The following is a 26500-nucleotide window of genomic DNA, read 5'->3' as shown; positions in this document are numbered from 1 at the left end:
ATTGCTTTGATGCTCATTGTGTTAAAATCTACTTATTGAGATGTAGTTTCTATTTTACAAGTCAGGAGACAACGATGGTTCACGAGCGAGCGGTATTCAATGACAAAGGACGGACTATAACCGAAACAGGCCCGGACTGGGGGGTCGGGGGCCCACGTAGCAGGTGTCGGCCCCCGACTTGCGGTGTACATCCCTATTTACAAAGGGCCCCAATGCGCTGCGTGCGCAGGCCTTTAAGAGCCAGCTGTACGTAATTGTGTGGTGTGCTAGCCTGGAAATGTCAAAACGAAGGTTACTGACCTTGAATTGAGATAGAAAGTAATGTATAATCAGTTATGACGTTAGCTACACAATACCGAAAATTCGGTTCGATTCTGACAACTTTGAAAATTGGATCTTTGTGACCTTCAAAGGTCAAAGGTCAAAGATTCTGAAATTTGTTGGAAAACTTGTATTTCATTATGTATGTGATCATATAAGATCATGTACGACATTTTACCCTACCAGGAAGCGAACAATGTAATAAAACCATCAAAAATCGACTTTCTAAATTTCATGACCTTGTGACCTTGACCTTGGGGCGAAAATGAAAAATCGAGCTCCGTGGGGCTAAACACATGACATTGGCCTAACCAAATATCGAAACTCCTGTCAGATTTCACCAACTCCCTCGCAGAAGATGTCGCTTGAACTCGTTTACCCCCTAAAAATACATCTTTTTCGGGCGTCGCTCCGCCCGCAATGGGCGCAATACGCCCTCTCTAGGCAGGACACAACTAGATCATGATATCAACCTCCCACCCAAGTTTCATCAAGATCGCATGATATCGGGTAGTTATGCTGTGGACACACAGACACACAGACAGACACACACCCATGACGAATATAGTGGTCACTCTGTTTGATAACTCGTGAACCAATAAGGTTTGCCCAGCCGGAATGTGAAAGATTCCCTTTTCCCACCCTCTCAATAATATGTTGCTTTCGCAAGCAAATTATTGCTTTGCTTAGTGCTGCAGTTTACATGTCCAGTTGATCCTTTTATTTCCTGGTTCTCAGTGTGCAATTGAGTCCTGCTTGCCTCTCACAAAGCGAGGATTACCTTCAAGTTTACATTGTCCCCCAGCTGTAGCTGTTCGGTTTTACATTGTTAAACAGTGGTTGGCTTTTGTCCTCAAGTGTCCCAGATGTCTTAATTCTCTCGCTGTTTCCAACTTTTACTTTTCCCAGTACAGGCCGCAGCCGAGATTGGTTTTTCATCCTCGTTTCCTGTCCCAATGTGATATGCACTACTCCATCATTCCAAAACTGTTTTTTAAACCTTGCAGATGTACTATGTCTTCATTGTTACTTCTTATGTCCCTGACGTTAATACTTTATGTTGTATTAATCATGTTAAATGGAAGCCAGAAATTTCCCTTTGCCTTTCCCTATCTTTGTTATTCATTCTTTCCAAATGAGCTTCTCTTTATAATTGTGTCTTTATATGTTTGTTTTAGCCTGGTGTTGGCTTAGCGGTTAGGGTGCCGGCTTGGGATCCTAGGACCCTGGGTTCGTATCCCGGTCGATCGCTGAATTAACACCAGGGGGGTTGACTCAGCCTGTCATCCTTCCGAGGTCGGCAAATTGATCGAGTACCAGCTTGCTGGGATGAATGATCATGGTGTGTACCCCGATTTAGAATAGGTACACCGTATCCCTGCGCATCGTAAGAGGCGACCAAGGGTTGGCGTCAGGAAGGGCATCCGGCCATAAAAACATTGCCTCAAACAGGGAACCATGATTGTCATGGGGCCCGCAAGGCTAACCCCGCTCGAGCGGGGAAAATGGGCTTAAAACGATCATTCATTCATTCATATTCTTTTTATGTTTTTTTCTGTATCATGAAATATTACTACAAAGGAATGTTCTATCCCTCTCTACATCTGCTTTTACCATTAACCTCTCTTCCTACTTCCTTCAAACCATCCCAATTTTCCATGCCTTTGCAGTCCTTTCCAAAATTTTCCAATAGTCCTTCCTTGCCATGAACATGAAAACTATGTGCATCATCAAACAACACATCTCTCCCCCCTCCCTCCACCCTAACCCCTCCATTCACACAGTTCCCCACACCTCTCGTACCCCACTCTCCAAGGGAGCCTGTCATCTCCTTTTTCAGTTGAGAGTATAGTTCCCCAAGGCACCATTTTGAATCCAGTCTTGTTCCTCATACTTAAATGACCTTTATGATGTTCTGGGTAACCCTCATTTCCTCTTTGCAGGTGATTCCAAAATATGCCGTACGATACCCCATTCTTACGACAGGAAAGCAGCTGCTGCTTTGCAATATACCGACTTTGAAACAACCAGATGCTAGTCTGACAAATGGATTGCCATTCAACTTGAACCAATCTCATACTCTCATCCTGTCTCAAGAAGGATAATCTCAAAACCCACCGATCTATTTTGATGGCCAGCCACTGGAAGAGGTTCAGTTTATTGGAATAAATGGGCCTCACCATCATTTACGACCTCTGCGAGGTAAACTTTCCAAAATGGTCCTCTGTCCAAGGCCATCCACAGAATTGGTATCCTCTGTTACTCAAAGTCCTTTCTTGGTGAATTTGAACTTCGCACTTCCTTCAAAAGCACATTTGTAGGTCATTGAAGTACTGTTCTTTCCTATGGGCTGGTACCCTTGTTTCTTACCTTTCTCGCTCTCCGCCCCTCTCCCCCCCCCCCCCCCCACCACCTCTGTTGATGCTTTGCAATATATTGTTCTCAAAAACGTTGTCATCTCTCATAAAAAAAGCTGAAGTACAAAGCTTACTGATCTCCAATCACAAACAATATGGTTTTACCTATCCCACACAGTGTCTGTATGAAAGCTTTGACAGCTTTTTTATGCCTCTGTCGACGAAGACGCCGGAGGCATTATGTTTTCAGGTTGTCCATCCGTCCATGTGTCCGTCCGTCTGTGATAGGTTTTCGTTACCGTGATAACTTGAGAATGGCTGAAGGGATCTTAGTCAAATTTGGTGCAGGTATGTATAATGAGGTAAAGATGAACTGATTCGATTTTGGGGTCACGAGGTCAAAGGCCGAAGGTCAGAGGTTATGTTAGGCTATAATCCTGTTACCACGATAACTTGTGAACCAGTAATGGGATTCTGACAAAATTTGGTACAGTTATGTAGAATGATGTAAAGATGAACTGATTAGATTTTGGGGTCAAGAGGTCAAAGGTTAAAGTCTGTAATATGTATCTAACTTGAGAACGGCTGAAGTGCTCTAATTCAGACTTGATACAGGTATGTATGATGATGTAAAGATTAACTGATTATAATTTAGGGTCAGGAGGTCAATGGTCAAAGTCTATAATCGGTGTATAACTTGAGAACGGCTAAAGCGATCTAATTCAAACTTGGTCCAGATATGTATATAAATAATGTAAAGATTAACTGATTATATTTTGGGGTTCTGAGGTCAAAGGCCAGAGGTCGTGTCAGGTAAAAATGTGATAACTTGTGAACAGCTGAATGGATTTAAATAAAACTTGGTACAAGTATTATAATGATGTAATAATGTGGGCGGAGGCATATCGGTCGATGACGTGATGTTGACGTTTGTCGTTCTAGTTGGTAATAGCAGTGTTTAGAAGTAGGCAATTGTTTTTTTTTCCTTCATTCACAGACTGCAACAAAGTGTGTGACAGTGTGTGTTTGTCTTGATGTGCATTTTATTTCGTTTACACTTTTAGTGAGACTTCTCCAGAGTGGTCTCATTATGTGACTCAATTATGTCTGTCTGTTTATCCAGTCAATAACTTGAATGCTGAGCTACACAAAATTAAAAATTTGGACATTATTGCATTGCATAGGTATATATATATATATATATATATATATAACATAATAAAAAATTTATTAAGATAATTTAATAACGTAGATGGATTTAATCCATACCAATTTTTCCAATTGAGTTTGGAAGCATTTTCACATAGGCAGACAAAATGTTTCTCTACACTTCCAAATTAATTCTGCTGCCACCATCATTAGATATCAAACGGACAGGGGTGAAATAATGACCTTTGGTGGCGGATGTACTGAGTCGTGATAGCCCAGACAAAATATTGGTGCAGTTTTAACACATCTCATGTCCAGGCTTGCAAGAGAAGCCTCACTCATCCTTCTGACTGATCCTTTCATTTTTGTCCTTTATTTTTCTTCAATCCCCATTTAATTGGTATGTTCACCAGTAGGAGTAAGAAGATAATTTGTGGTTAAATTGTTTTACTAGTTTTATTTAAATAAAGACAGTCCGTTTTATGTAAGACTTTTTCTGCATAAGTTTAAAGTCCAGAATGTATTCATTAGCAATTTGTGCTCACATCCTTGGGTCACCTTTGATGTGATGCAATATCCTTTTATTTAAGTAAAAGTTTTGAACAGCTTAACTTGGAATCCGCTTTATCAGGTCCAAATTTTCCACATTTACTTTTTTTTCGAGAGTACATTTCAAGGACAAATTGTAATATTTTCTCGTTTTAACATTTTCATGTGGTTTGGATCGTAGAAAAATACTATTGTCAAGAGTACTTTCAGTCTGCGTCAGTGGACAATTCAAACAGCAGGGTACATCAACCAAAAGTTGGCAAAGGTATTGTAACCACCTTTGGATGCAAAGTGAAGCTCATGTTTCAGGCCTTCTGTTCTCCCTTTGTGCATTGAATGCCATTTTGCGTGTTGGCTCATTTACTTCAACGAAGGGCTAATGCCCAAAGCGTCCATTTCACTTTGCTTCCTGTGGTGGTTAGCACTCCTTTGGCCACTTTCAAATGATAATACCTATTGTTCTGTGTCATATCTTTACTCCCAAGGGCTCTTTTAACAATGTTCACTAAACCTCAACTTCCAATTGTAGCTCATTATTTGTGATATATGAGGTATTGCAGTTGTGGAGCTTGAAGTGATGCAAGTAGTGGATATTGGGTGAGACTTTGGCACTGCGCACTGTCAGTTATCGCTGTCGGTTATGTGATTTGAGAAATTCACAAAGCACTAACTTGAATTATATCCTCAAAGGACAATTGAGATTGCCCTGGGTCTTGAATCGACACAGATGCTGATGTTGACCAAAGTTCGTGGCTAAATAAAGATGACAGGTGGAAATGTGCTCCCAAAGGTTGCATTGTGGTGGGGGATTTGCTCATATGACATAATTGCAGTAATTTCCAAGCACTGTAAAAGGGATTCCATTTCAGACCTCTGAATGCATTCAGATTGAGATGTACTCATTTTGGACTTCAAATTTTTTTGGAATAAAGATAAATCGTTTGCCTTGTATTAGCTTGCTAGAACTCCTGTAGCAAGTCCCCCACATGGATATGAGCTGCATGTATGCATATCTTTGTGCATATGCTGCGTTGTGGGCTTCAGACACTTATTTTGTATTCACATTGTCTAGGCTCATGGAGGAGCTAGAACACAGAACAGACCAGGACATAACGATGAAAATAACAGAAGGAAAAGGGGTGGGGTACTATAGGAACATGGTAAAAGCAGGGTTGAGGCACTGCATAGATGGAAAATTGGAGGGGTGAGGAACGTGGAGAAGCATGAGAGCAAGGGGACGACACGGGGTGAGCAAGATGGATACAGCCACAAACTCAATCATAGAAGTGGAAGGAAAAAATGGAAACCCAAAAGAAGGTGGGCTTGGATAGACTTAAGGGTGGTAGAACATATCAGGGGTATGGATCGGAGATGACCAGGGGTGGTGGTGAATGGCTGTCCTGGAGGCCTGGAGGGAAGAATGAGATTGAAGAGACTGAGGAAGTTGGTTCCACAGGTGGGAAAAAGAGGTGTGTGATTGAATGGAGGTGAGCAGCAGAGTATGGATTTTGGAAACTTCACGAGGAGATTGTTACTAGCAGAATGCATGTGCCATGTGGAAACCTGAGAGTGGGTGGGGTGGGGGGAAGCGGATGGGGGGGGGGGGTGAGAGAGTGGGCAGAGGGTGCAGGACCAGAAAAGAGACAGTGGAAGACATACAGACCACCCGCCTGTTTGCAGTGTGAGAGACTTAGCTCTCACACTGCAAACTTAGCTTCACCATGGGAGATACCAATGATTTTGATGGCCTTGATTTCCACGTCATCAAGGTGTGAAGCAGGGGTGCCATTCCAGAGGAGAGAGCAGTTTAACATCAATCTGTGGATGAAGATTTTGTAAGTAAAAAAAGTTCATATGTGCCAAGGAAAGACTTTGCACGGCAGAGGATGCCCAGTCAGTGGCTGACTTTGGAGGCCAACTTAGAAGTGTGGTTTGCCCAAGCAAGATCATGGCTGATAGTGAGTCCCGAATGTTTGAGTGACTGAATCTCTTCAAGAGGATTGTAAAGAAAGTAGATGGGAGGATTTGCCAGATTGTTGTCTGGAGCGACAGTATGAAAGTGTGGGATTTGTCGAGATTAAAAGACCTATTGACTCCATTAACTAACTAACCTAACTCACGACTCCATTAAGTTCTGGAAAGAGGGAAGAGGCTGCTGCCTGTCTACCAGAAGGATTGGGCATGTTGTGGCAGAGGGGAGTCATCATCAAAGAGATAGATAATTTTCCAGACATGCAGAGGGATCCTTGATGAAGATTAGGAATGAGGCATGGCTCAGAACACTGTCTTTGGGCACTCCAGCCTTGACAGGGAGAGCTAATGAGAGCATGCTTTTGAGAGCCACACATTGATTACAACAGTAGAGGTAGTCAGTAAGCCATGTATGGAGGTGGTCTAAGATGCCATAACCAAAGAGTTTGGAGAAGGCAGTGTATCAGACTAGACTGTATCAAATGGTTGAGATATCTGAGGGATGTTGGTGCATATGCTGCCTCATGGGCATCAAACAGTATTTTTTGCATACAAAGTCTCAGCTCATGGTGGAGCTAGAACATGGAATGGACCATGACATAATAACGAAAAGAACAGCAGGATTAGGGGGTGGGGGAACATGCCAACACAGGATTCACAGATTGATGCATTGCCAAAGAGATGGCCCTGATCTCATGTCTGAGATTGAGAGCCTACAACCATTGTTGGGAGAGCAGAAATAGTATACCCAGGGTAATGACCAAGTCAACATCCAAACTGACAGTCTAAGATCTGGCCATTGGAGAAAAGGAAAGATTTTATGTCAACTGCACTCATGGATTCCATGACCTTGCTGCTGATTGGAAGAAGGATAATAGGTCTGCAGTTAAGAGGTCTGTTTGTGCTCCATGTTTACGTAATGCAGTGATGTTGGCTGACTTCCTGGTAGACGGAAGATAACCTAGGGCAATTGGTATGGTGAACAGTGCAGAAAGAGGAGGTGCGATGTGCAAGAGCAGTATAATAGATTAGGCAGGGGCACCAGCCCAGAGGGGAGAGCAGTACTCTACCATGCAGCGGATGAAGGCATTGTGTCTGTGAATAGGAGTTCAGGAGTTCTGAGGAAAGACTTTGTGTGATGGAGAATGGCCACTCAGCGGCTGGCTTTGGAGACCAACGTTTAAATGTGGTTTGCCCAAGAAAGATTGTTGCTGATGTAATAGTGAGACCCATGAGTTTAAATAATTGCACCTCCTCAAGAGGAATTTTTTTTTTTTTTTTTTTTTTTTGTGTACAAGATCGAGGCTCGTTTAAGAGCTAGCACATCAAACACATATTAGCACATAAAACACAAAAAACATAAACACACGTAAAACAATAAGGGGAGGCGGAGACAAGATGGGAAGAGAGGGAAGCACACAAGCACAACAGGAGAGAACAGGAACATCGGGAGATCTTTTCGAAGGGAGAGGTTGTGGGGATGGGGCGGAGGGGGGGGAGGTTTGGGGGGAGGGAAGGGGTACACGGTACAAAACAAATTGACACTCGAAGGAATTTCAGGAATGAAGTCGGGGATTGAAAGATGTGGATTTGGGGTGTATTCACGGGGGTAGAAAAGATCAAGGTTTGGGATGGGGGAGATAAGAGATGGTGGTGAACAGCTGTTTTGAAGACCTGGAGGGAGGAGTGGGATTGAAGAGAGTGTGGGAGTTTGTTCCAGAGGTGGGAAAAAAGAGGAATGAAAGAGTGAAGGTGAGCAGAGAGTCTTGAATTTGAAAGTTTAACCATAAGAGGGTTGCAGGCAGATCTTGTGCGACCTGCAGGAATATTTTGGGGACACAGCACAGACAGAGCTGGGGGAGCTCGGCCAAAGAGGAGTCGGTAGAAGACAGAAAGACCACCAACCTGCCTGCGGTGAGAGAGTGAAAGGCCCTCGGAATTAGCTTCATCACGGGAGATACCAATGATCCTGAAAGCTCTGGTTTCTACAGCGTGAAGCCGAGTTGGTTGTGAGGCAGGAGCACCAGCCCAGAGTAGAGAGCAGTATTCCATTGAGCTACGGATGAAAGCCTTGTATGTGGTGAGGAGCTCAGGTGTGCCAAGGAAGGATTTCGCACGACGGAGGATGCCCGGTCGGCGACTGGCTTTGGAGGCCAGCTTTGAAGTGTGGGTTTCCCAGGAAAGATCATGGCAGATAGTGAGACCCAAACGCTTGAGTAGCAGAACTTCGTGGAGAGGATTGTTGAGAAATTAGATGGGAGGGTTTTCCAGATGGTCTTCTCGGAGAGACATAGTGAGAGTGTGAGATTTGTCACGATTGAAAGACATGTTCCACTTGTTTGACCAGTTTGTGATTTTGTCCAGGGCTGCAGAGAGTGAAGAGGCTGCTGCCTGCCAATCTGAGGGTTGAGATATGGAGCGGCAGAGAGTGGAGTCATCAGCAAAGAGATAGAGAGGATTTTCCAGAGAGTCGGAAAGATCATTCATTGATGAATACCAAAAAAAGCACAGGGCCCAGAACACTGCCTTGAGGAACTCCAGCCTGAACAGGAAGGGGAGATGAGAGAAATCCATTCAGGGCCACACGTTGACTGCGACCGGAAAGGAAGTCCGCAAGCCATGCGTGGAGATTTCCATGGATACCATAGAATGAGAATTTGGTGAGCAGCGCGGGGTGCCAGACCGTATCAAAGGCACAAGATATGTCAAGGGAGACGGCTCTGATTTCCTGTTTGGCGTTGAGGGCCTCCATCCATTGTTGAGAAAGCAGAAGCAGCATGTCCAGAGTAGAGTGACCTGGTCTGAATCCAAATTAATGATCCGAGATCAAGCCATTGGAGAAGAGGAAGGATTTAATATCAGAAGTGATGATGGAATACATGACCTTGCTGATGATTGGGAGCAGGCTGATTGGTCTGTAGTTGCAAGGATTTGTTTTTGCACCTTTTTTATGTAAAGCGGTGATGTTGGCTGATTTCCAAGCAGATGGTAGATGACCTTGAGCAAAAGAGAGGGTGCAGGGAACAGAGAGAGGGTGTGAAAGAGTGGCAGAGCAAGATTTTAGGACCCGTGGGCTGATGCCTTCTGGTCCAGTTGCAGAATCACAATCTAGGTTTGACAGAAACTTCTCCACCTTGTCAGGAGAGAAGGATACAGAGTCCAGGAGCAGCTGGGTTTGACTGGGTAAGGTGGGTACAGAGAGAGATGGGTTTGGGACACAATATTTTGAGGCAAACAGAGAGTTGAGGCATTCAGCTTTTTCACGTGCAGTGTCAGCTGTGTAGCCATTTGAGCGAAGGGAGGGGATGGAAGTGGAACAAATACCAGAAACAGATTTGACCAGACACCACCAGGATTTGGAAGAGGGAGACAGCTTTGAGAGTTCAGTATTGAGAGTGGAGAGATATTGTTTCCTGGCTCTCCTGAGGGTAGACACACACTTGTTCCTGGCTTTGTGACAGAAACTGAGATTGCCTTCAGTTGGATTAGCCTTCCAAGAGGCAAAGGCAAGTTGTTTCATGGTAACTGCCTCATCACAAGATTCAGTGTACCATGGATGGGAGGAAGGGTATGACGACTGAAGACTAGATGGGATAAATCTGTGCATGAGAGAGAGCAATTTTCTTTGGAAGAATTCCCAGGATGAGTTGATTTTGGAGGCAGTGGAGATGGGAGACCAGTCCAGATGATTGATGGCTGCTTGAAGACCGTGCCAGTTGGCCTGAGTGAAATGCTAGACTCATCGATGCTGAGGAGGCTCTCTGAGAATGGTCAGAGATGTCCACTTTAGCAAGCACATGATCAAATGAACCGATTGGAGCAGAAGAAGAACAGCAGACATTTGCAGGAAAGTTAGTTATAATCAAGTCTAGAAGAGATGATGTGCCGTTGACTGAGATCCGGGTCGGGAAATTGACAGATTGTGTCAGTCCCAATGAGTCGCAGAAGTCCTTTACTGAGGTTCCATGGCTGGTGAGAGAGGTACCCACACCCAGCCAGGTGGCATGATGACAGTTGAAGTCTCCACATATGAGGAAGAGAGAGTTGGGATGAGTGGGTAGAAGTTGGTCCATGTTGTCAGACAGCGAGATGTAAATGGAGTCATCACTGTTTATTGGACGGTACAGAACACATAAGAACAAAAGGTGGGAGCGGATGGGAAGCCATAGCCAGAGGTACTCCTGGGGTTGTGGTAGAGAGAGGGCAGTGCAGGGAGAGTGAGGAAGAGAGTTTTTGATAAAAATAGCAACCCCACCACCAGGACGAGTCTCAGTTCTATCATACCGGAGGAGGGAGTAACCAGGAAGAGAAATTAAGGAATCGGAGACATCTTGAAGGAGGAAAGTTTCTGTTAAGCAGATTAAGTCTGGTTTGTCTGAAGCAACCTGTGTGGAGAGATCAATGAGGTTTGAGCGAAGACCCCAGATGTTTGAGGTCCATACCGTTAAGGAAGAGGGAGGGGAGGGGAGGGGTATGGAAACATGAGGAAGGAGAGGCGGGAGGTCGGGAGAGCTGTTGACAGTGTGTTGGCGATTGCAGGAAAGCTAAGAGAATGGAAAGGATGAGGATGACAAAAGGTTTGATGGTGATGGGATGAGGCACAGTGAGGTGTTGTTTGAGGGGCAGCAGAGTGAAGTCAAAGGTTGGCGGATGTGGAGGTATGAGTTGGAAGGGAGGGAATGCGGAGAGGAGGCAGCTTTGTGGAAGAGTTAAGAGGCAACTTTGAGGAGGAGGGGTGAGAGGGGAGAATGGAAGAAAAATGGTGAAGTGGGAGTTTTGAAGGGGTGGGGTGAGGGGGAAAATTTGAGGGGAGGGGTGAGGGGTGAAATTGAGGAGGACTGGTTGAGCAGGGAGATTTGAGGGTGAGGGGGGGAATTTGAGGGTGAGGGGTGAGTTGGGAATTTTGAAGAGGAGGGGGGGGGGGTTGGTAATTTTGAAGGAGAGGGGAGGGATGAGGGGGGGAATTTGAAAGTTTTGAATGATTAAAGAAAATCGAACATTTGTTAGACTAGGTTTCTTGAGATATTTAAATCAGAGATCTGTTTGAGAATGTTTGAGGAGGGGTGGAATGAGTGTGAGTTTAGAGAATGAAGAAAGAAAAAATTGTGGGAGATTGAAAAATTTTTTGTGATGGAAGGATTTATTTCATGAGGGAATTGATTGCAGCCTTTTGAACAGGAAGAAAAAAAAGTTGTAGTATACAAAGTTGTAATATGCAAAAGAATACATGGCAGGGGGAAGTTGAAACATTTTAAAAGCAAAATCACCTGTTGAACACGTGGACACGGGCAGGGGAGGGAAGAACACGTGGACACGGGCGGGGGAGGGAAGAACACGTGGACACGGGCGGGGGAGGGAAGAACATGTGGACACGGGCGGGGGAGGGAAGAACACGTGGACACGGGAGGGGGAGGGAAGAACACATGGACACAGGCGGGAAGACCACGAGGAGAGAAGGTAATTATTATTATTATACAGTCACGTGAAAAAGTAAGTACACCCCATGTGAAGTTTTGACTTTTTCAACATATTTCAACATACAGCTAATTGATCCTCATTTCAACAATATTGATAGTTAAAGGTGATATAATATAACAAATATCATGAAACATTTACATTTTGTAGTCCATTGTATAATTTAAATAAACATAAATGCAAATTTCGCATGTGGAAAAAGTAAGTACACCCTTGGCTCTAATAGGTGGTATTGCCCCCTTTGGCACAAACAACCTTAAGTAAGCATTTCTTATAACTGTCTACCAGCCTCTGACATCGACTGGGAGAACTTTTTGCCCACTCCTCCATGCAGAATTCTTTCAGCTTTGCAATGTTTGAGGGGTTTCTTGCATGCACAGCTCGTTTCAAATCCCCCCACAACATCTCGATGGGATTTAGATCCAGGCTTTGACTTGGCCATTCCAGAACCCTCAATTTCTTTCTTTTCAGCCATTCCTTGGTGGATTTACTGGTATGTTGAGGGTCATTGTCATGTTGCAAGGTCCACCTTCGGTTGAGCTTCAACTTTCCGACAGATGGCCTCACATTATCCTCAAGCACCCTCTGGTACAATGAAGAATTCATAGTGGATTCTATGATGTTGAGCTGCCCAGGCCCTGATGCAGCAAAGCTGCCCCAAACCGTAATATTTCCACCACCATGCTTTACAGTTGGTATCAGGTTCTTGTGGTCAAATGCTGTCTTTGGTTTTTGCCAAACATGTCTTCTGGTACTGTGGCCAAATAGCTCTACCTTTGACTCATCTGTCCAGAGCATATTGTTCCATAAGTGCTGGTCTTTGCCGAGGTGTTCATTGGCAAACTTTAGTCTTGCCCTGATGTTCTTTCTGGACAGCAAAGGTTTCCTCCTGGCACACCTCCCATGTAGATCAAATTTGTGCAGCCTCTTTCTAATGGTAGACTCATGCACTTTGACATCAACAGTGGCAAGAGCTACCTGTCCGTCCCGTGATGACATTCTGGGGTTCTTAGAGACTTATTTCAGCATCTTGCGGTCTGCTCTCGGGCTGAACTTGCTGGGTGGCCTGGCCTGAACAAGCTGGCAGTTGTTTGGAATCTTCTCCACTTGTTGATGATCTTCCGGACAGTCGAATGATTGATTTAAAATTGTTTGGAGATCTTTTTAAATCCCTTCCCAGACTTGTAGGCATCTATAACCTCAGAGAGCTCTTTTGATGTCGGCATGGTGACGCCGCACACTTCAACAACAAAGAGCAAACCAAACTAAATGTCTGAGGTTTAAATAAGACAGGTTCCTCCAAGATCCTCTCCAACGATGGTCTAATCATTTGCACCTGATTCTAATTTTAGGTATTTGAAGTGGTGATAAATGTAGGGGTGTACTTACTTTTTCCACATGTGAAATTTGCATTTATGTTTATTTAAATTATACAATGGACTACAAAATGTAAATGTTTCATGATATTTGTTATATTATATCTCCTTTATCTATCAATATTTTTGAAATGAAGATCAAATAGCTGTATGTTGAAATATGTTGAAAAAGTCAAAACTTTACATGGGGTGTACTTACTTTTTCACGTGACTATAAATTTTTTTATTTTTGTGTTTAAGACGTCAAACAAAAAGGGTAAGAGGTTCGGTAAAAAGTAGGGGGTGAAATAAAATCCATATAGATCGAACGTGAATAACAAAAGACCATACGACGTGACTGGGCAGGCCTTAAGGCTAACAATGCCCCAAAAACACGAACGACCAAACTGACTGACTAATACACAATTGTGCACGAAACGCAAAACACGATTGAACCAGAAACACAGTCGACACAAACACAGCAAAACAAAATACTTAAATTAAAAAAATAAAAAAAACTAACTTAACTTTGATCGACGTGGACGAGCTCAGACGATACACAACCTCACCCGGAGAACTGGAAACGGAAGTGATCCATCCGTCCAGAGATCCGTGTCCGTGTCCGTCCAGAGACCCGCGTCTGCGTCCGTCCAAAGTTCCGCGTCCGCCCTGAGTGATCCCGCAAGGGGGGTGTGGCTAGGGGGGAATCTGAGAGGGATAGTTAAGAAAGTAGATTGGGGGTTTGCCAGACGTTCCTTTCGGAGAGAGATATGAGAGTGTGAGGTCTGTCAGGATTGAAGGACATATTCCAAGTGTTTGCTTGGGAACATTCACCACATGAGGAAGAGTGTTGGGATAAGTGGTTAAAAGTTGGTCCATGTTGGCAGAGAGAGATATCTAGATCGAGTCGTCACTATTACAATGGAAAGACAAGAGGTGGGATATGAGGAGCAATATTTTGGAGGAGCAGTGGAATGGAAATTTTAAAAAGCCCATCATTGTTTTCTTCTGTAAAATTTGATTCCAAGCTATATATTTAAAAATTCGACCTCTGAAAGCATTGCATACAACAAAACAACAGGCATTTTAAGGCCATTTTCCCTGCTAGAGTGGGGGTTAGCCTTGCGGTCCCCATGACAATCTTCTCAATTTTGCCCTATTTTCTGCATCTCCCCTTGTTAACCCCCTTGCCCGCATTTCTTTTTCCACCACCTTTAGCCAAGTCTTTCTCGGTCTTCCCCGTCCTCTACTTCCTTCTACATTCATTTCCATCACTCTTCTCAACCAGTCACTTTCATCCTTCCTCAACACATGACCAAACCATCTCAAACCATTTCTCTTCACAGCATCCATCACAGGCTCTATTTCCATCATCTTTCGCAATTCATCATTTGTCTTCCTCTCTCTCTCTCAACGATATGCCACACTTCCACCGAACCATTCGCATTTCCACCCTTTCCAGCCTTCGTTGCTGCTCTGTGTTCATTACCCATGTCTCGCTCCCATAAATCATAACACTTCTCACACATGAAATGACACCTTTCCCTTCAGCTTCAAAATCTGAAAGCATTGCATGTCAACTCAAAAACAAAACGGCAGGTGTAGTTCAGTATAAACTGCCTTAATTCCGTGCACACAGGTGGGCACATTCCATTTGACTTGTGAGCAATGTGTGGGATGGCAAGCTTTAAAATTGAAAATAAATGTTTAATTTATTTGTGTAGAATAAATCTACACAAATTTGTGTAGAAAAAATTCTTCCATGTGTCTTCCACAGCAGTGTCAGCTTGGATAATTACTGGATGTAACTGAGGTTGGAAACGCACTGTTTTGAGTTGTTTTTGTTTAAAGGGTTGAAACCTTAATCAAAAATGAAACCCAGCTGATAGAATCGTCATAAAATCTGGCATTGTCGTCAAAATTTAATTATACTCTTCGAACCTCTTGTAGTTTGAACAATATAACGCTGTTGACTCTTGAGCCTCACAGAATTAACATTATGACATTTTCAAAATATTAACTTTATGTGGAAGTAGGTGTTTCTTTTCTTTTGGTTACCGCTGCCACCGAAGGTGGATGGAGGTAATTGTTTTCACCGGTCTGTTTGTCTCCTTGTGAATAGGTTATCTTAAAAAGTTGTGGACGGATTCAGATAAAATTTGGTGGAAATGTTGGTATGTCACAAGGATAAATTATTAGAATTTGGTGAAGATCCAAATCCGGATCTTTATCCGATAATTTTTTCAGTGATTCTTGGATTCACAAGGGGGGGGGGGGGGAGTGTGGCTAGGGAGGAATCTGAGAGGGAGCTGGGTGAGGAGAACATTTGGAGGGGATGGGGTGAGTGGGAAGCCGAAAAGGAAGGCACAGAGAAGGGGTGTGGTTGGGATGACGTCGGCGTGTGGAGGATGATGAGGGTAGAGGACCGACCTGGAGGGTTTAATGAATGAGGCGGAGTTGATTGTTGTGTGCAGGCAATCTCTGCAAATTGGACTTCTCCTGATCCCCAATTTAGACATGCAGAGAGACACATCATAGGAAGGGTGAAATGATAGGTTCTTGAATGCATAGAGCAAAGCAGTGCTTGCATGCCGGTTATGGTACAAAGTGATTGACAGGTTTGGGAAGGCAACTTTCTGAAGAAGCAGACCGTGATTAATGTATCGTGAAGAAGAACACATGGAATGTTCCTAACGGATAAATAAAGCAAATGAGGCATTTTAAAATGTTTGAACAGCTGTTAAAGCAAGAAGCAAATTAATTCAATTGAGAGGATATATCAGGTAAATTAGGAGGTATTGAGAAAGGAAGAGAAAAGACTGAATGATTGAAGGAAACTAGAACGGCATTCGATAGAGAGTATACCTCCACCAGGCTTTACAGTTTGCATTTTGTATCCCAATAATAGGCCAGACCTGGATTCGGACCTGAACCAAAATCTAATCGGTTTGTTCTTGTCTCCGAACCAGCTCATCCACCAACTTTTGTTATAAGTCGTCCATAACTTTTTGAAATATCATGCTATATATCGTTTTTATATAAATATAATGTTAAGAATTACTTAATAATTAAAATTCTCATATCCCGATGTAGATGTTCTCCAAAATCGAATTAATCTTTTCTTGTCACACACCCAACCTGTTCTCCAAGTTTCATCCAAATCCATCCATAACATTGAGATATCATGATTATATATAGTTTTTAGCCCCATCACTCGATGATGAAGAATCACTTTTAAAAATTGTCCTGTCCACCAAATTTCAACCAAGTCACTCCACAATTTCTTGAGATAACCTGTTCACAGACACACACAGACAGACAGGAGTGAAAACATAACAACCTCCATCCATTTTCGGTAAAGATAACAGAAAGGCACGTCAGGTCTGGTCTACAAAACTTAGCTTTGATGAACTGGAAGAAGAACATTGGGCTTTGGCTCGTTCACTTCCTAAGACCCAGAACCGGAAGTCGATCTTGTCAATTGTTTTGATTTAAACAATGAAATATTTTTATTTGTTTTTTTATGGCCCAACCCAGAGGAACCATGGCTCTATGCATTTTTTTTCTGTGTGTTTGTGCTCTCTGTGTGTTTCTCTGGCTGTCCATCCATCTGTCTGTCCTACCTTTGGTTTTCTGCACTTTTTTCCCATACACTTTAACATTGTCAATTTAACATTAAGGTGGATTGTAACTGTTGCTCGAGTGAGATGTGCATGGAAGAAGTTTCGGGAACTGAGTGGCGTGCTGACGAGGAGGGGAGTGTCGTTGAAGCTGAAGGGAAAGGTGTATGCTGCATGTGTGAGAAGTGTTATGATTTATGGGAGCGAGACATGGGTAATGAATGTAGAGCAGCAACGAAGGCTGGAAAGGGTGGAAATGCGAATGGTTCGGTGGATGTGTGGAGTATCGTTGAGAGAGAGAGGAAGACAAATGATGAATTGTGAAAGATGATGGGAATAGAGCCTGTGATGGATGCTGTGAAGAGAAACAGGTTGAGATGGTTTGGTCATGTGTTGAGGAAGGATGAAAGTGACTGGTTGAGAAGAGTGATGGAAATGAATGTAGAAGGAAGTAGAAGACGGGGAAGACCGAGAAAGATTTTGCTAAAGGTGGTGGAAGAAGAAATGCGGGCAAGGGGCTTAACAAGGGGAGATGCAGAAAATAGGGCAAAATGGAGAAGATTGTCATGGGGCCCGCAAGGCTAACCCCTGCTCTAGCAGGGAAAATGGCCTTAAATGCCTGTTGTGATTGTGTTGTACTTTAACATTGTCCTGCCACCCGGTGGTCCAGACCAATGGGTGACGAATGACCAATCGTTTTTACTCCAGAGGCGCCAGCCTGAAAATTGGCAATACTTTTTGTCACGTGGGAATGAAGGCAGCGAGGTGCATACCTGAACAGAAGCCAAGTACGTTTATTCCTAAACACATGAACAAAAAAACACACATGACAAAATAAAGTGCAACATTAAGTCTAATATTTCCTACTTTGAGGATCCTCCACTCAGACACAAAGACAAAAAAGGAGAAAGATAAAATAAAATAAAATGTTTTATTGAGTCGGCCGGTACTCAGCTCTGGTCCATAATGTGCTTGGGAGCTTAATGGCCGCCGCATCCCACGCAGCCACCTGCGCAGGAAGCGCCCCCACAATGGAGCCAGCGCCGCGCGTCAAAAACGCCCAGGCATGAGCAAGCAGTCAAACGGCCCTTCCTCGCTTCCACTGCCTAGCGCAACGTGGCTCCAGCTCCCCTGAAAAAGCACCACAGTCCAACAACACCCCCCCCCTCCTCCAACGTTGCAAAAGTTCCACAACAGCTCCAAAAAGTTCTCCTCACGAGCGCACACGAGCCAGGAAAGGAGCAATTGAGCCAGAAATTAAAGTGACCGAGAGAGAACAAAGACCCAGAGAGAGACTCTTCTTTTTCCCTCCTCTCTAACTTCCTCGATGACGTCACTCTGGCCAATCATGAGCCCCCATCGAATCACCCCATGTCTCCACGACCAATGACGAAGCTCTGGGCCTGGCCTGCCGGTTACAATCCTTTGGAGGCTGGGTTTAATTGTCTATCGAGAATGTTCGGGCTTCTGTCGGCAATTATGCCGGTTATTGTTGGTTAATGGACGGTTGTTATTGTTGCAGTTGTTGTAACAAGGGTTTTTGTGGCTGGCCTTGTTGTAGTTTGTTAAAACGTGGGAGAAAAGCCACAGGGAGCAATCACATACTGGAGGAAACTAATATTAACCCCTATCTACTTAACACAGCTTCACCCCCCGTGTGGATACACATAAACAATTTAAGTTTCCCTACTTAATACATCGAGATGTCTCTTACTCGTCCATGGTCCATGCTAATACTATACAATCCTTTCTCCACTATGGTATTTCATCACCTACCACCACAAACATAACAATATTCAACTGAAACTTGGTAGATGGCTTTATTACATGTTACTGAACCAGTTTGAGTTTTGTCGCATTTTGCCAATTTTTCACAGAGTTGTATCTTTTTTGGATTTAGAAAATATCACATATTGGTCAGTTTTTCAGACTTTTCCCCCCTTACCCTTTAAAATATTGAACTGAAACTTGGTAGGGGACATGCATTGCAAAGCAATTCTCCCACTTGTTTTCATTCGTCTGTCATTCTTTGTTTTTTGATTCTCAATGCTTCTGAAATTGCTGATGCTTTGCACTAGGTCTATATTCACGGTGATAAATTCAGGAAACACTCCTTTTGGAGATTTCATTTGTTTACATTGTGTACATACATTGCTCCGAGATTTAACACACATTTGAATACATTCTCCTCGATTTTCTTCTAAATATTTGACTACACTGGTTTGTTCTGAATTTGCTGCTGCAGATCATGTATTATTCACTTTCTCAAAGGCCTTATACTAAACAACAGCACATCAACACTTGAGGAATTGTACCGTTCAACTTCGATGAACTCTGACTTTTTACACAAATTTGCGTTCTTATATTCCAGTCTTGTATCCCAAAACCAAACTTCATACTATTTTAAACTGCCAATCTGCTTGGAAACCTGCAGTACTTAAAAATGTAATGGTAGATAATAGATATGTTCTCGCTGTTAACCTCTTGAAGATACCTTGGTTGAAAATGTGCTTTCATTGTGAATAATCATGCAGGCAAATCTGAATTGATTTTCTATTTCCATCAAATTATATGCGATTTCCATCAAAATGTCATCAATTAATTTCAGCAGGATTGATCCTCTTTCACAAATGTATTTTCAAAGACGTTTGACATTATTGCGATTAAAGCTGAGTGTAACCATTTGTGTTAATTGTGGCATTCAAAGGTTTTAATATGTCCCCACAGTGCATGGAGGGTTTCATCAAACAGGCCATTTTTGTCTTCTATTCTGATTGTTTACTCCCGGATGTGTACACATAACTGAATCGTTAATGTTGCCTACTCATACCTGTGGTATTAGTTTTTCAACGTGGGGTACAGAGGCTCTAAGCTTGACAACATAATTTAGCACTGTGGATTTGCCAATGCTCAAACATGTTCTTTAGTATTCAATTCACAATATGAACATTTGTTTTCTTTTCTTCTTTTGCCCATATTGATACTTTTTAACCAGATATTTGTGATGATGGCAAGTTTTGAGGTAGAAGGAAATTTAAAAAAATTAATTAGCTCCGTTACCGAAGGTGTACCAGAGGTTATGTTTTCACCTGTCTGTCTGAGTAGGATATCTCAAAAAGTTATGGACAGATTCGGACGAAACTTGGTGGACAGGTTCAATGTGTGTGTAGAACGAATTGATTCGATTTTGTTGATGATCTGGATGCAGATATGATAACGTTTATAAAAAAAAAATTTTTTTAAAGAGATTCTTCACCTTTGAGAAATGGGGCCAAAAACGAGATACAGCATGATATTTTAAAACCTTAACAGATTCAGATGGAACCTGGTGGACAGGTTAGTTGTGTGACAAGGATGGATTCATTAGATTTTGTTTAGGATCTGGATACGAATACGAAACATTTTAATGTGATTCTTCACAATTTGAAAGATAGGACTAAGGATGATATACAACATGTACATATTGTGTCTGATATTTCAAAAAAACATTCAACATTTTCCTTTCATAGTACACATCTATTCTTCATACCACCCAAAAGTTGGGAGACTAAGAGTATCAGCTCCTTGTTCAGTCTAGTGTTAAACAACAGTGGCAACTTTTAAAAAAAAGATAATCTTCCGTTAAATGGAATTGACTGAATAATTTGTGGTGATAAAAAAATTTTTTAACCATTTTTAAAAACGTCACAGAAAGCTATTTCTTCACATAAATTTCGCCCAAGAAAACCCCCATTGGGGAGGAGGGCGAAATGAAGTCGCTACAATTTCCGTCTTTGGTTGAGATTGGATAAGTAACGACCAAATGTATCACGGTCAGACATATATACAGAAAGACACCAATTTGTGCATTTTTGTATTCTAGAAGTACTTTTTATTTCATTTTCCAAGTGAGGCTTGGGGTAATAGATTAGGTTTGGTAATAAAATTATAGAATAGATCAGGTGGGATTTGGACAGATTAGGGCGAAGCCAGCTGTCTTGCCTGCTTGCCGGCCTCTACCCTGCCAGCCATGGCATCGGCCTGTCGGCTTGCATCACCTCCCTGCCGGTCCATCTCTGAAACTTTTTTGTACTCCGATTAATACTATTTCATATTGCACTAGCCGAAACCACCCGGCGTTGCCCGGGTTCTTTTTGAATGAATTTACTACTATAATTGAGCTTTTACTCGTGGCCTTAGAAGATTGACGACTATAATTCAGCTCGGCTTTTAATTGCGAAATTGACTGCCGTAGAAGATTAGAAGAATTGCGGCCGTAGAATATTGACTACTATAATTCAGCTCAGCTTTTAATTGTGAAATGGGCCCAGCCCGGCCGAAGCGGCCTTGACCGGCCTCACCACCTAGCCTATAACCTTCCCGGGGCCCGTCCCGACATTTTTGGTTCTTTTTGAATGAATTTACTACCATAATTCAGCTTTTACTCGTGGCCCAAGAAGATTGACTTGTATAATTCAGCTCAGCTTTTAATTGCGAAATGGGCCCAGCCTGGCCGAGGTGGGCCTCAACCGGCCTCGCCACCTAGCCTATAACCTTCCTGGGGCCCGTCCCGACATTTTTTGTATGAGGTTTCCTCCTATCTTTCACCATTCGGGAGATTAGCGCATGCAGACAAACAAACAAACAAAAACTTTATTATATATATATATATATATATATATATATATATATATATATATATATATATATATATATATATATAAATGATTATAATCAAATTTCTGGTGATTTTGTGGGACCTTAATACCAAAAAAGTTTAATATGGATTTGTCTGCTTTTGCAAAAAACAAGTTTGTGATTTTCTTCTTTTGACACGAAACAAATTGGAAAGTATCAAATTCTAATGTTTTTATTAAATTTAGTTTTGTGAAATTCTGTCCTGTTGGTTTACTTGTATCAATTCAGGACCACCCTTTTTGGAATTGATATTTTATACCAAGAAACCACATTTTTCAAAAAAACACAAAAAGAAAAATTGTTGATTTACCAAAAATGGGGAAAAATTGATTTATGTTTTTTTGCATCTGAACTATTCATATTTTCTACCCCCATTTAACCCTTCTTAACCAACCGTCTTTCTTGCAGGTTACCGTTTTCCTCCGCTCCATCTCTCTCCTCTCTCCTCTCCTTTTCATTCATTTCCTTGTCTGTTGCCGTTGGCCTGTTCTCTATTGCCCCAGTCAGTGTGTTGGCTTTTTCAACTACTCTCACTTTGTTCTTCCATCCGCCTAGATTTTATGTGAAAGTGAAAAAAAAATGAACAATTATTACCTTCTTTTGAAAAATTATTTTACGTTTTCTATGTAAAACTATATGTGCATGCATGTATCTCAGATGAACTACCCACCTTATTTTTTTTAAACCTCAATTGTCGAGTTTCTGTGCTTCACATCCACAGAGCAGACTCACAAAGAAGTGGCATCATTGGAAACTCGTCCACTAATATTGATAAGTTTGCATGACGTCATATCTGTGAGGCAAAGACTTACAAGGAAGTGACGTTATTTGAAACTCCTCCTTTGTATGCACTGCTGCTCATTGTGCAGCATTGGTTTGTACAGGATGTTTCAAAAAAGTGGACAATTCGAGCAGCCTAATAATAATAATAATAATAATACATTTATTTTATATAGCACTTTTCAAGAAGCCGAAAGGCGCTTTGACAGAGTACAAAAAACAAGTGCAAAAAGACAAAAATCAATAGGTAAATAATCAAAGCAATCTTCTACGAATAATCAAAGCAATAATCCACCAGCAATCTTCTACGGCTGCGAGTAAAAGCTGAATTATAGTAGTAAATTCATTCAAAAAGAACCCGGGCAACGCCGGGTGCTTTCGGCTAGTTAGACATAAACTAACTCTGAATGACATGGCAAGACAAGTAACAATGTGTAATTGGTTCAGTGACCGAATGGAAGAACAAAATTTGACAGAACAAATATTCTGTTATTTCTAATGCTGTTCTCTTGAAGGTTATGGTGGTGCTGGATGCCATTTCTAACAAGTTGTCAGTCGGACCCTATGTCAACTATGGTATTCACAGTGGAACAAAAAGTGAAAATTGTGACTTTTTTGAGACAAAATCCGACGTGCAGGTGTGTTGACAATAATGTATGTCAGTATTACAATGATCACACCCATGATAGACCTTCCAATGGGAGCATTCAATGGTTTGGGGAGCACTTTCAAGCACATAGAAGCGTGAAAAATCAAAATAAAGGCAACAGTGGCCGCCCATCAAGTGTTACCAAGAACCAAGGGAACATTGATCTTATGAGAGATACTGCCATCGAAAGTCCCAAGAAATCCCATAGTCGGCATCCCTGTGAACTGGCGATCTCAACCTCATTTGTGTGGCGCATTCTCACTTCTGAACTCAAGCTCTACCCCGACATTATATCTGTAATCTATATATATAAAAGAAAGTTTTTGTTTGTTTGTTTGTTTATCTATCTGCGTGCGCTAATCTCCTGAACGGTGAAAGATGGGAGGAAACCTTGAAAACAAAAAATGTCGGGACAGGCTGCGGGAAGGTTATAGGCTCGGTGGCAAGGCCGGTCGAGGCCCACCTCCGCCGGGCTGGGCTGGGCCCATTTCGCAATTAAATGCTGAGCTGAATTATAGTAGTCCATCTTATACGGCATCGAGTAAAAGCTGAATTATAGTAGTAAATTCATTCAAAAATAACTAAAAATGTCAGGACGGGCCCCAGGAAGGTTATAGGCTAGGTGGTGAGGCCGGTCGAGGCCGCTTCGGCCAGGCTGGGCCCATTTCGCAATTAAAAGCTGAGCTGAATTATAGTAGTCAATCTTCTACGGCCGTGAGTAAAAGCTGAATTATAGTAGTAAATTCATTCAAAAAGAACCCGGGCAACGCCGGGTGCTTTCGGCTAGTTAGACATAAACTAACTCTGAATGACATGGCAAGACAAGTAACAATGTGTAATTAGTTCAGTGGCCGAATGGAAAGGTACCCAAATTGGATTAACTCCTTGTGGTTCAGTGATGAAGCACACTTCCCATTGAATGGCACTATCAACAATCGCAACAACATATTCTGGGGTGCTGTTCCTCCTGAGGAGGTGTCTGAGATGCCTCTCAAAGTCCCCAAGTCCATTTGCTTGTGTGCCTTGAATGCCAAATGGGGTATGCTGAAAGACCGTATTGGTTCGAGAACACCAATTGTAAGATTGTCAACGTCAATAGTGAGATTCAACGGCGTGTGGTACTGTGAGGTCTTTCACAGATTCCAAGCTGATCTCACTCAACTACTGTCACCAAACCTTCTCAGACTTGCATGGTTCATGCAGGACCCCACCGGACACTGCAGGTGAATCCATCGACTTGCTCCACCAGCTGTTTGGGAGTCGTGTCATCAGCCTAGTGCATGAGTGGGCACCCCACAGACAGGATTTGAATCCATTGGATTTTTTTTTTGAGGTGCTGCCAAAGGTCGAGTTTACACCAACAAACCTCAAACCCTGGCTGTTCTGAAGCAGGACGTGGAGGACTACCGTCAGGCTATCACTCCAACCACTTGCAGATGAGTTGTGGAGAACTTCGGAGTCGGGATCAAAGCCTGTTTGAACAGTGGTGGGAGCACACATTGTAAATGTCAATTACAAGCAGTATGAATGCTTTAAAAATGGCATGGTGTGTGCTTTCCATCAATGTATCACTGAGCTTGCTACCTTTTGTAATTTTCTACAATAAAACATTCAAATAGTACACTTTTTTTGAAACACCCTGTATTTATCAGCATAGGTGTGATTTTTTTTTAAATTTAATTTTTTTTACATCACAGAGCTTTTATAATTCCTTATCTTATTTTCCTTGGGCTCCTCAAATTAATCTCCCTGATCTCCCCCCTCCTGCCCACACATTTTCAGAACAAGTGCCTTTTGTGAAATTTGGGAAATTTCCTTCAAGCGTTCTGTTTCTCCTTGTCTCCTCATCTATCTCTCTCAATTATTTCTCTAGTTTTACGAGCTTGTATGGTTTGTTGATTGCACATGTCCTCTATAGTTTGTTGATTGTTTGACCCGCCCACATCAACATACGTGCATACACTTGTGTGGGTAAAAAAAAAACAGATAGACTTTTGTTAAAACACAATTGATGCAACAACAGCCACATGTTGTCAACTGGATCATGTTTGTTTAGCCTCCCCTGATGATATCCCACACAAATGCCACTTTGCCATTTTCAAAGCAAGCTTTTGTTGTAGATGGCAATTTTGAAATGATGAAAAAGAGACGCATTCTGTAATCATTAATACAGATACTTTGAGAGATCATTTATATCTCTGCAGCTCTCATTCGACGAGATGATTTCTCCAAGTGGCTCATTTTCTACCGTAATCGTATTTGATGTCAAAGAAGGTGATCAATTTGAATAGGCCAAAAGTTGTCCTTGTGGACCAGTTTCTGTTGTTTATTTTTGGATAACCACAATCGTCGGATTTAGTTGATTTTATTGCATGTTTGGAAAACTAGAAACGCCCGCTCAATATAGGTGCGGCCAGAGGGTGGGAGAGGGTTGGTCAATGGTAAGCAATAAGCATAGAATGCCTCAAGGATGTCGTGTTTCCTCCAAATCTTCAAATCAAATATTTTTGTGAACCACCCCTCTGCCAAGGTGGGGACATTAAAATGGGCTCCCTCTGACAGTCAAATCATCAGTCTATATACTTAATGTTTATGCCATATTTCAAAAACCGCTTGACATTTAGTTTTCATATTGCAGATAGTCGTGGCCAAAAATATTGGCACCCTTGCACTTTTTTCAAATAAATGCACCATTTCTTCCAGAAAATTGTTCAAATTAAATAATATTTTTGTATCCACATATTTATTTATTTGGCTTGCAGTGGAACAAAATAAAAAAGGGGGGAAAAAAAATACGAAATCTTCGCTTATTCCACATAGTCAGGTTCACTATGTCAATAAATTATATTTCGTTCAAAATCATGGTAGATTAGCAAACATATACATTTTTGGAAAGGTTATAGCATAAGGAAACTAAAAATCAATGTTTACGTTTGGAGAGATACCTGTATGGCGGCAATTTTGGATTTTCAAAATGGCCACTGTAAAATACATATTTTGTTCTATTTCTGCCTCTAATTACCCTAAAAAAAAATTTAAATATACTAAACCTATATTTTCAGGGACAAGGAATCCAATGAAAGTATCAAATTAGTGCTATGGGGAATGGTAAGACACGAATCAAAGGTTTTGAATTGCAAAATACTGTCTTTGTATTTGCGATAAGTTGCATAATCAAATACATGTTATCATTTTGTGCAGGCAGTTAATAACATCAAAATGTGTCACAATAATTCATATCACCAAACATACACAGGCAGTCAGCAAAATCATATATACACATGCAGTCAGTATAACTTCACATCTACACAGGCAGTCAATGACAAAATATACACAGGCAGTCAATGGCATCAAACATACACGATTACAGAATATGCCATTTAGAGTTCGTCATCACTGTCCTGTGTGTCGTATCCGACAATATAGTCCACATCGTTTTCACAGTCTGTTCCACACAAGCAAAGGTCGGTCAAATTGATTGGCAAATCGAATTGGTCGAATGGTCGATCGAATTGAATTCGATGAATCGAATCGAATCGATCGAAATGGTCGATCGAAGCGATTGGTCGAATGGTCGAATTGGTCGAATCGAATTGG

The 26500-nt window shown here is 42.1% G+C and overlaps 1 protein-coding gene across 8 annotated transcripts in view; it reads left to right on the top strand.

Annotated features, from left to right (window-relative positions):
* Nucleotides 1-26500, top strand: part of LOC137439901 (plasma membrane calcium-transporting ATPase 3) — a 480661-nt gene that overhangs the window by 325754 nt on the left and 128407 nt on the right. The gene's annotated exons all lie outside the window — the stretch shown is intronic.

Source organism: Myxine glutinosa, chromosome 1 (genome assembly GCF_964187855.1).
Source record: "Myxine glutinosa chromosome 1, kmMyxGlut1.1, whole genome shotgun sequence".
Classification (NCBI taxonomy): domain Eukaryota; kingdom Metazoa; phylum Chordata; class Myxini; order Myxiniformes; family Myxinidae; genus Myxine; species Myxine glutinosa.
This window is presented reverse-complemented; position numbering and strand designations above follow the sequence as displayed.